This window comes from Furipterus horrens, unplaced genomic scaffold (genome assembly GCF_987537825.1).
Source record: "Furipterus horrens unplaced genomic scaffold, mFurHor1.1.pri manual_scaffold_2, whole genome shotgun sequence".
NCBI classification, from domain to species: Eukaryota; Metazoa; Chordata; class Mammalia; order Chiroptera; family Furipteridae; genus Furipterus; species Furipterus horrens.
Genome location: NW_028327172.1, coordinates 171,785,735 through 171,797,881, shown reverse-complemented (window position 1 = coordinate 171,797,881; position 12,147 = coordinate 171,785,735). Strand labels below are relative to the sequence as shown.

At 33.5% G+C, this 12,147-nt stretch overlaps 1 protein-coding gene across 4 annotated transcripts in view; it reads right to left on the bottom strand.

Moving 5' to 3' along the window:
• Window positions 1-12,147, bottom strand: part of ANKRD17 (ankyrin repeat domain 17) — a 150,750-nt gene that overhangs the window by 124,528 nt on the left and 14,075 nt on the right. The window lies entirely within an intron of this gene.

The window sequence follows — 12,147 nt, the reverse complement described above, 5'->3', positions numbered from 1 at the left end:
AGTATGGGTGTGAATTATTTAATAATAATTTACTTAATTGCGTAAGTAAAATTTTTCTCAAGGCTAATGTTATTATAAGCCCTAGTAAACTGTGTTTTTTTTTTAAAGATCATAACTACCAGATTTGATCATTCATTTATACGGATATTTACTAAATGATTACTACGTTACACACTTTAAATTACATAATAGTCACAGAATGACAAATAAAATTAGTACACATCTTGAAGAGTCTATAATGGAGACTCTTATGCCTAGAATATTGATCCTGTTTCTAGACAAAGTTATTCAAAACCTTCAATAATTTTTTCCTCTTCTCTGACTTACAAACATTTTCATTTTCCTATAATCCAACTAATAAGTAAAACCCAAAGCTCAACTTGAACATTACAAAAATATCATATTTAAACAAACTATTTTACCCAGATGTGTCCTGCGTACATAATAAAATACAAGCACAATCTTGTCCAAATATTATAACATACTAAGCATAGTAAAAAAAACAAAGTAGCTTGTCTCTCTTTTCACATCTCCAATAATAGTCGTGAGTGTTGGACACTTGCATTTGTTGTCTCTACCCATGAATTAATTCTGTTTTCAGTATTTCACAATAGGCTCTATGTATCAAATAGATAAAACATATTTTTTGTCTTTAAATCACATTCGCCCCCTCAAATCTGTCTGCATTGTACAACACCTTCAGGTAAAAATAAAACAAGCATATACGTAATAGAAATTACTTATTTCAATGTTTTTGGTTTTGCCTTAAATAGGTTCTATCTATGATAGTATAGCATTCTCTATTTGGTCAGCAACACATTAACCATCTTCTGCTTCAAAGCAACAAGTGTCTACAAACAAATAAAATACACCAACAACCTCCACCGCTGTCACATACACCACACACGCACAGTGGTAGAGTGAGGGGGCTGGGAATAAAAGTACAAATTACAAGAAAAGACTTAAGTCCAAAGCCTATTGTTTAGAGCCACCAATTTCCACTACTCTTCTAAAGGACAAATGTCCTAGCCTTGGGGACTAAAAAAGAAGTGCCAGGTAATTCACTTAAAATTTAGTATCAAAGGCATGGAGAATAATCAGGTTGTAAAAACTACCAAAGCAACCTTGGAATTCAATTGCTGTCACTGGTTTTCCTCTGGTTCCTTCATGGCCTGGGGTTACTGATAACAAGCTCCTTCATTCTGGTCTCTCAAAATGCCTGCTACCACTATGCTATTTCTAGCTTATTTACACCAAATCTTGAATGGTTTCTCTGTAAACAATTATTCCAAGTACCAAAAGACTACTCTTTCAAATTCATAATTTTACCTCCTGAGAAATACGACTAGACCAAAAATTACAAAAGGAGCACCATTTCCTTTTCCACTAACCTAATCCTGACCAGATAGAGGATCTTTAGGGGTCTTCACATAGAGAGAATCTCAGAGCATAACTGTGACATTCCAATATTCCCAAAGTAGATATAATAGACATGACTACCATACAGTGCTCATAAATATATATATATATATATATATATATATATATAACTTTATAACTTTTTTCAGTCACTACAACTGTGAACTACCTCTTTGATTATCCTGAGGATATATCTCAAGCATAGCTATGCTAGAAGCAATGTTATCAATAGTTTCAATTCCCGCCTCACCCCAAATTTTAGATATCTAACTTTATTACCAAATGTCCAACAAAAACTAACACAATATAAAAACACTAAAAGCAATATATGCTAACTTGGATGTGTGTAGTAGTAATCTCATTAGGATGCATTATGACATGAAATTTAACCCACATTCATATATTTCAACTTCTCTATCACCAATTTCTTATCAGAATCAAGAATTTTTAAAGAAAGGTTATCGACTCCCATCCTCTTCAAAAAAATAAAGCTATGTCTCTCAGTGATGGTAGTTAATATTGTTTAAAGGGTAGGGCACTGAATGATAGCTTACAAAATGTTTAAAAGCATAACTGAACTGTCAAAGAGTTTATACTTAATAATCTGTGAGTGACTGAGGAAACCACCTCCTTCTTACACAAATTCCACAATTTCCAGTAAAATGCTTAGTTTTTAAAGAATTTCTCATAATTAAATTATTTTAAAGGTATGTATTTGTATAACTTGATTGTTTAGCAACCCAGTTTGCTTAGAAAACTATATATAATTTGAGTTATTATAGTGTACCTAGGTTGTAGGGTCTTTTCCAGTTTATATTTTCAATATTTAAAGGTGTATAATATCTTAATATTTTATATTTTAAAAAATCAAATCCAAAAACCATACAATTAGAAATACGCTTCCAAAAAAGATCATGTTTCTGATGCAACACTCCTAAAACAAAGCAACATTTTACCTGTGTGGAGCATAGACAGGCAGTCAATCTGCCTTTAAATTGAAGTGCCATTAAAAGAAAATTATTTCATTCAACAAATATTGTCTGGCTAGGGTCGTAACATCAGCTCTCTCTTTAGAAGGTAAAAGAGATAATTTCTACTGGCATCTTCCTTCTTCCAGTTTTTCCAGAAGACACACTCAGCCCCCAGCAGCTAAGACATTTCTTGACCACATGAGTTCCTTCTACGGACAAGCGAGGCTTCTAATCTGGGTCTTCAATATATCAAGAGAAAATGTCTTCTTATTTAGAGGCATTGGCAGGAGGAAGGATTCAGAATTTTCCCGTATACCCACATTTTTAACAATAAACTTTTAAAAAAATCATAGAAAGGATTCAGGAATTGACATACAAAATCAAGAATGTAAGACAGTCAATAAATAATTACACATCTGGCATAAAAGCAGTCACATGTATATTCTATGCAACTTTCCAATTTCTAGAATACATTTCCTCCTTTCTGTATCAGATAGATTATAAAAACCATGTGGTACTGTATGTTACATTACAAATAAAAGCATTAACTAGGAAGATGCAGCATGTCCGCAATCTTTTTTAATATTACAAATGTGATACATACAAGTGGGATTTCTTTTTTAAAATTCAAAGTCCACAAAGGCATCAAAATGGCAATATATTACTACACTGTTAACAGCTTTCTAGTGTAGTTATCAACTTTAATATTTTATTTCTGCTTCTTGTTCACCAATTTTATATGCGATCAACTGTTCACTGAAGAAACAAGCATTAACCCTTACTTTACTGCCCTCTATATCCTAATTTTATAGGTTATATTACTTATATTATAAAGATTATGATGTATTCTACTTCATATACATAATGCATCTAAATTTTATATATTTTCTAGGATGATTCTAAAAACTAAAAAATAAATGCGTATATATAATGTGAATAGGTAAATACTAATTAATGAAGGAAATGTAATTTTATGTCAATTAGACAGTACTGGTTGAAAGAGAACTGTCCACATATTCTAGGCTGATAATATTCTTAAATTTTCTCCAGTTCTTTATGAGGGCCGAAGATTGCCACTGTTTCCTCCCCTCCGCACTGCCCTATCACGATATCTGCTATCTTATACTTTTCACTGTATTATAGTATCTCAAATATCTTCATATAAGAGACATAGTTTTGACAAGTGTAAAACATGTACTTGTCCTCATGTGATAGTGTGGTTAATATAGAAAATTTAGGCCCAAATCTATTCCTCGTCAAATGATGAAGGCACTGAAGAACTCAATCATTTGATTTTCCATTTTTTATTCCTTCTCTCTAGCAATAACTTGGGTTTGTTTGTTTTTTTCTAACCTTAGGAGAGTTCTGAAATTTTACCAGATGTGTCTAGATGTTGATCTTTTTCCATTCATCCTGCTTGGTATTAGATGAGCTCTTTCAGTCTGAAATTCATTATCTTTCTTCAGCTCATGAACTTTTCTTCAATTGCTTCTTTCAATATTTTCTCCTTCCCACCATTCCTGTTCTCTGCTTGAAGAACTCATACTTACGGCCATGAAAGCTTTGTGATATGTCTTCCATACCTCTTTAATTTTGTTTTTCCAGTTTTTATTTTTTGTTTGTTTTTTGCTTCATACGCAGAGTTCCTCCTCTTTAGTTCCAAATCAACAATTAAGTCTTCAATCACACTAAATTGTTATTTAGCCCACCCATCCCATCCATTAAGTTTTTTCTTTATAATTTTCAAAATCTTTTCTGGTTCTCTGCCCCCTTTTCAGTGAAACTTCCAATTAATCATTTCAACACACTCTTAAATCTTAAATGAAATACGATTACACTTTTTCTTTGAAGTTTTCTTCTGAATTGTATCTGAGGTTAGTTGTTCTTTTATTATCTTCTCTTCCATCATGATTCTCCTCAATTGTATGATTATCCCTATTTATACTAGCGAACGAATGGTTAATTTAGAGAGAGAGTAGTATAGGAAACCAATGTGACCTTTCTCTGAGGTTGTTCAGGTTTGTTTTCCCAACTGGCTTCTCCCTTAAATGGGAAAGTAGTACTAATTCAACAGACAGGGCACATGGATAAGCAGGTATCCCAGAAAGGTACCTGGACATGAAGTTAAACTTGGTGGGTACTGCCAAAACTGTTCTTTTTTCCCCTGGAGTACAATGCCTTAGTGCCTCTGCTTCTCTCTCAGGTTCCAATATCTCAGTAGCTGTCCTACTGAACTCAGTTCTTAGACTTCAGGCCTGAGGACAGGCACCAGTGCCAAGGGAACTGTTTAGAGTGGAGAAAGGGAAGCAAGAAGGCTCACCTAACACAGCACTTTGGAAAATAATTCTTTTAAAAATTCTTGATTACCCAATTGCCTACTACTGTTCTTTGTATTGGTTGACTCCAAGCTTGGAGCCTTTTGAGATTCCCCTAAGAAAACCTGAGCTTACCTCTGTTATCTTGAGTTCCAGTTTCCTCTGAGATATTGCTGTCAATCCGATCTTGTGAACTTTCTATCTTCTCCAAAATTTCTGGTCCTCTGATGGTACCTGTAGTGGACTGTGAACTGTAATTTTACTGCTCAACATGCCTTTCCCCCCACCCCCTTTTTATAGTAAAAATAATCATTATTGTCTATAGGGAAAATATTCCATGTGATTTGGGTAGAGGTGATTCTTTCCAACCACCACAGAGGTGGCCATATGACCCAGGTCTGGCTAGAATATCCCATCCCCTTCTCCTTTGACAGCCATCTTTGCCTGGTGAAAATAAAGTTAATAAAGAAGAAAAGAGAGACTAAAAAGATTGAGAGAAAAACAGTACAAATGACATTATTCATATCTGGATTCATCTATGCCTAAGGTGGATCTTGGCCCCTCCTTCCCCACACACAAGCAAACACACATTAAAGTTAGAGAGCTAATGAGGCCCTTTGCTCCTCTTCATAGTCATTTGACTAATATAATAACATCTGTTCTTGCTTTTCAGAACTAAAGTTTAATTCAATTTTTAAACAATATCAGTGGGACATTCACAAGAAAGGAAGTTAAAGAAATTTGTTGCCCTGGCCGGGCAGCTGAATTGGTTAGAACGTTGTCCCTACAAACCAAGGTTGTGAGTTCGATCTCTGGTCAGGGCACATTAAAGAATTAACCAATGAATGCATAAATAAGTAGAACAATAAATTACTGTTTCTTTCCCTCTCCCTTCTTCTGTCTCTCAAATTAATCTATTTTTTTAATTTGCTCAATCTACCGTATTTAAAAGAAAAGTTAAAACAATAACTGTAAAATAAGCCCCCTAAAATAAAATTAAAGTTTTGTAGTTTGGGGTTAAACATATAATGCATAAACAGATGCAAACTTTATTAAGTACATCTTATCAGTGCATAAGGCAGCCTTCATCCCTCTAAGGGGAGGAAAGAGATTTCAAATCCAATAATCTCTAAATTAGTTTTTTCTGAGTGAAGATTCTAATTATTTCAAAAAGAGCAAAGGGAAGGATGCTAGTGTAGTGATTTAAAATTTTCTAAATCTACTACTACACAAGGAAACCTCTCTGAATGGTTACATAGTGGCAAACTCTGTAGCATAGGTAGGGAAAAGGTTGTTTACTTTTTAATTTTGGAGGTGATGAAGAGCACAGGTCACTGAATGCTTCAATGAATATAAGATAAAATCGAGTATTCTTTACCTAAGGTTCATAATCCATGGTTCATAGACTTATGCCTGAGGAACTTTATAATCGCCCTGAAACAATCTGTAAAATACTCTCTTTCTCTCTCTCTCTCTCTCTCTCTCTCTCTCTATATATATATATTTAAATACATTTTGGGAGAAAACAGGTCCACAATTTTCATAAGAATCTAACTAAAATCCATGACACAAAAAGGTAAAAACTGCTCCTGAATGCAAAATAACAATGAAAACTTCATTTAAGAACTATATGGAATGATTAAATCCAGAAAAATATCTTAAGTAATGAATAAACACCTCCAACATATAAGACAGTAGTATACTAGATATAAAGATATCTCTGTTCTTTAGAAAAACTCAGAAAAATATTATTAGCACCAACATGAATGAAGAAAATGAGGTTAAGTAGTCACTTTTCAAAGTCACACATTATTAAAGCAGGATTCAAAAGTAAGTTTCCCAAGTTGATTTCAACTTCTTTCCATGTAATCCTTTTTCCAGGAGAAATATTGATAAGGACAGAAAAACAAAGGCAATGAATCACTTCATAATGGAATGTAATTTTATGTCAGGCACAGAAATTGAGAAGCACTCACATGCCTAGGGTTTAATGAAATTGGAATCTGACTCTTCTTCCTAATTGGTATTTAAGATTTTCAGGGAAAATTCTGCTTCTGATAGTGAGGTCAGGAGGACCTTAGTATTTGATTAAGATGAATGAACCTTATTAATGTTCAAGGCTGCCAAAGCCAATGAATGGGTCCTCTTTCAAGCAAAGGTGTTCTTTGGACTCCATGAAATGCAAAACAAAGTTGTTCATGCATATAAGACAAAAAGCTGCTAATACCAAGCTCATGTATTTTAAGTCTTGGCAGAGAAGACAAGGATCTGATGATAGGCTAAAATATGTAAGACCTCCCACATACTAAGGTACAACTTAAAACATATTCCAGTACTTGGATCTAGTCAAGAGAACTCGGGTACTAGAGTTTGGGTTGGAGCCAGAAAGCTGGGTTGAACAATAGAGAATTTATACTGTGAGGTGATTATATGGTGGCAGAGTAAGAAAAGAAAGGTAGAAAAAGTACAAGCAAAAGCAATCCACAGCAAGTTAGGGATGTTTTAAAAATCTCGAGATTTAGAAAAGTGCGTGGTCAAATCTCTGATTTGATACTTTGCCATTTTATCTAGAACCACAGAATCATCTGCTAAGCCTATAGTAGAGAAGTCACAGAAAAATGGTTTGCTCCATAATTCCAGAAAAAGATAAAAATATTTACCTTTCTCCCCATCAATCTTATCTGTCCTTTAACAGTATGATAAAGTACTATACATTTTTAAATTCTGGGACAATTTAAATATTCTATTTATATACTAAAGATCTAATAAACCCAGAATATAATCCTAAAAGAGCATTTGTCCCATTTAACTATCATCTGTGAAATCTTCATTACAGAATCCCACTCCTTAAGCTAACATCAATTCCACCTAAAATAAAGTTACCCAAATGCAAAATTACAGCTGAAGAAACTTATTGGCAATCTATGAATTCCAAAAAAAAATTTCAAATTAAACGGAAGAAAAAAACTATATTTTTTGAAATTACATATTTCTAATTATATATTTTTTAAATAGCCAAACATCTTATCTCACTAGTCAGTAATCCCATTTTCACAAAACTCTCATTTTTCCTCATAGTTCAGTTTTAACAGCTAGTATTTAGCTAAAATTTTAGAGACCCTTATAGTTTACAAATGTTTTACATACATTATAAGAATACCAAAAGAAGGTATTCTCATGTCCCTTTTATGTGAGGATCTGAGATTTAGCTTGCATATCATACTTCTTTGACAGCATGCATTAAGAGATGTAACAGGGTCTAAAACTGCATTCTTCTCACTTCACATTTTGAGAACTTACTATAAAAGAGGCCAACCAGAAGATATGTACTTGGATTGAATGTTCCAGAAAAGGTCAATAGTATACTATGAAATCTGCTTCAAGATCAACCACATGAATTTTTCCCAGAATGGATAGAATCAAGAAAACAAGACACAACAGAACAGAGTAACATTAACCAGTTACACTCTGATCAAGTCATTTTTGGGGAAGGGGAGTTGTCTTATAACCTGAAGTTCTAACCAACTCTGAAAATGTAACTGGACTATTACTACAATACTTAAGTGTAATGATTTAGAGGCAGGTCCTGAATGAGACTAAGATGTCATTCACAAAGATCTATAATGAGAACCTAGAAACAAGATCAACTGAGCTAGTGAGCTCTACAACTCACATAAAACATATTTCTTGAGCAATTATTAGGGAGGCCATAAAGAATAGAAAGGAGGCAGTGGGTTACAGGAGTTAAAAAAGAAGACTTTGATGTGAGACTGCCCATATTTTATTTCTTTTTTTTTTAATTTTTTTTTTTATTTTTGGTTTTTCAATTACAGTGGTCCCATTTTCCCCCATTTCTCTCCCCCACCCAACCACCCACTCTCCCACAATCATATCCCTCCACGTTGTCCATGTCCATGAGTCACTTATACAGGTTCTTTGACTAAACCCTTCCCTTACTTTTCCCCCTTCTCTCCCTCTCCCCTCCCCCCTATTGACTGCTATTCTACTCTTTGCTCTATTTAGTTTCTTTACCATATTTTATTTCATTTTCATCATTTCTGTGACCTTGAGCGAGTTATTTTTTGGCTTGATTTTTTAATTATAAAATGTAGATAATATTATTATCTACCTTAGAGCTGTCGTAAAATTAAATGACACACTATATGTAAAGCAATTATAACTCGCCTAGCCTATAGTAAGCATTTATGAAAATATTAGTTATTAATATTAGTTATTGAGGTTATAATTATCCAATGTGCTAAGTGTTATGAACACCCCGGAGAATAAAATATTTTTTATCTGGTACTTTATGGACAAATTAGCAGCCAAAAGAGAGTAACATTCAGATAAAATAGATTAATAGGCTAGAAAGCTGACATCACACCTAGCACATCCGAAATCACTACAAAACCACTGTAGTTAAAAAAAATAAACACACATAGTATTGACACAAATAATAAAATGGGAATTACAACAACAGACCCACCCACCTTTGGTCTACCACTTTCATCAGTGAAATATGTCTTATCAAGATATAGAAACGCATACACAGATATATGTCAGAAAGAGTCCACTGTATTATTATTTGTAATGGCAGAACACTGAACACAACCAAAAAAACACTGGCAACAAACACTGGCTAAAACAAAGGAATTCATGATACATGACAAGGGAATACTCCACAGCCATTACTAAGATGAACTATACGGGTATTTATTTATATGAGCAGGGTCTATAATGAACTATTAACTTAAAAAGAAACCTTCAGAATATTTTTATCATAACTCCATTTATGCAAAACAAATTAGTTTAGATAAATACACATGTGAATATATGTGAAAACACACACAAAAAAGGGGCATGAAATTATGTGCCCTTAAAATTTATACCTTGGGATAAAAAATAAGAGATTTTCAATTCATATTGCTTTTCTTCTTCTGTTTAAATTTTTACATTTACATGTACTACATGTTTAATAAAAACAGAAAAAATGCAATCTCCCTTTAAGATTCCTCCCACATAAAAATGTTAAATAAGCAGAAATAAAATACCAGTCATAGTTTAGTATCATCGCCGCATCCTTTGCACAGGTTTGATTTCAAAGATCTGTCATCCCCACAACAGAATTAAAGCTCATTCTCCCCAGGTCTTACAGTAGCTCTTCTATTTTATTCAAGCACTTCCTGAATAGCAACTGTGTCAGTTTTAAATTATTTTTAGTTTATCTGAAATATATTTTAAAAACATGGAAACAAAACTAAAGAACATTGGAATGATAATGCAAGAGAACTGAAACACATCCATAGAGTTCACAGGTCCTGCCCTAATAATACAAGTATTATACAAATGTCCAAGTCCAACATCAGCCTACTTAAGATTAATCTTAAGGACATTATTCTAGGTGAAAATAAGCCAGTCACAAAAAGACAAATACTGTATGATGACACGTGTATGACATACCTAAAGTAATCAAATTCACAGAAACAAAGAGTAGAAAGATGGCTGCCAGGAACTGGGGAAAAGGAGTTGTTCAGTGGGTATCAAGTTTCAGTTTTGCAAGAGAAAATGTTCTGGAGATGTTGCACAACAATATGAATATACTTAATACTATTGAACTGTACATTTAAATGTTTAAAATGTTAATTTTTGTATGTTGTTTACCACAATTAATTTTTTAATTATTAAAAAATAAGAGGCACACACCAAATTATATAAACCGCTTACAAATTTCTAAACTATAGAGAAATCAGATAAAGCACCTGATCAAATTCCTTTCTAAATTCTCAGTGGCAAATATGGTTAAAAATATAACATGTAAAAGTAAAAGGAAATAGGATGCATATAAACTGACTCTATTAAGCACAAATCTTTACAAGACTGATGTAAGGAAATATGAATAGACCACAGGGGCAAGGAGAGAAATAATGATTTCAACAGATGCCAAAAATGAATTTGATAAAATGCAGTAGGTACTTCTGATAAAACACAGTAAGCTAATAGAGATATACTAAATTACTACAGAACACTTAATAGTGACACAACAGCACAAGCATTAAAACAAAGGAAAAAAAGACAGCCTCTATTGCCACTTTTATTCAGCATTTATGGAGTGTTCAAAACTGACGCAATAGGAGAAAAACAAGAGGTATAAATGTTGAAAAAAAACAAGACAAAATCATTTACTGACATCAATACAACAGTTTAGTCAGAAAAGACACAGAATAAACTCACTTAACATGAGAATTCAGTTTAGTGGCTGTATACACAAGACCAATAGGTTCCTATACTACAAATATAACTAATTAGAAAGTGTAATGGAAGAAAAAAAATACCATTCATAATAGCAATAAGAATTACAAAATAATCCTGATTGAACTCTATAAGAAATGTGTAAATTCTATATGAAAACTATAAAATTTCAATAAAGACAAATAAAGGGCATGAAAAAAAAGAAGCATGCCATATTTCTGGATGAGAACGCTCAGTGTTACATATCTATTTCTCCTCCAATTATTCCAAATTTTAATTTAAATCCAATCGAAATCTCAAGAGGCATATTTTACAGCAGTTTACAAAAGACACCTGAAAAGTTAAACACACAATATCCAAAACTCTTGGCAAAGAAGATCAATGAGGGAGAAGTGCCTTCTAACACATCAAAGGGCGCTCACATATTAGGGGAACCACATGAAATCACAGATATCTGGTGACTTATGAGGTACAAAGCAGGCAATTTCTAATGGTTCTAATAACTAAAATTGGTGTAGACATAGAAATAAACAAATGGCTGTTAGGAATAATCTGAGAAAGTTCAACACTCAAATTCCCCTACTCCCACCACCCACAAATCCCTCTTTCAGTGCTAAAAAACAGGTAAGAGTCCACTAAACTATTTAATACCATTATAGCTTGGTCAAAGACCAACAGGGTCTTGTGGTTCTCATGCCAGTTAAACTTACCCAGTTACAGGCAAAAACTACAAAGGCAAGTGAAGAAGAGGAAAGATGGTGGGGGGGGGGGGGGGGGGTCAGTTTATTCCAACAACCCTGGGGAAAAAAAGGATATCTAACTTGAAACCTAAAAGATGAGAAGCAAAGAACCAAGGAAAGAACACCACAGAGGACAGTAAAAAGATCCCAAGTGAGAAAGTCTGCATGCTCTAAGAGCAGAAAGGTCAGTGTGCCTAAAATATAGCAAATGAACTGAAAGAGATAAAAAATAAGGGTAGAACAATAAAAAGAACAAGCCATACAAAGTCTTAGGCTAGGTTAGGACTCTGGGTTTTATTCTAAGAGCAATTATCCTTGTAGCTGCAGCAAAAATGAATGAAATATAAAGAGACAGAAGAGAGCTAGATCAAACTAGGAGGTTACTATAATATCCAAGATAATAAGAGCCTGGGCTACGGTGAAGGTAGCTAAGATGGAGAGGTGGGAAATTTC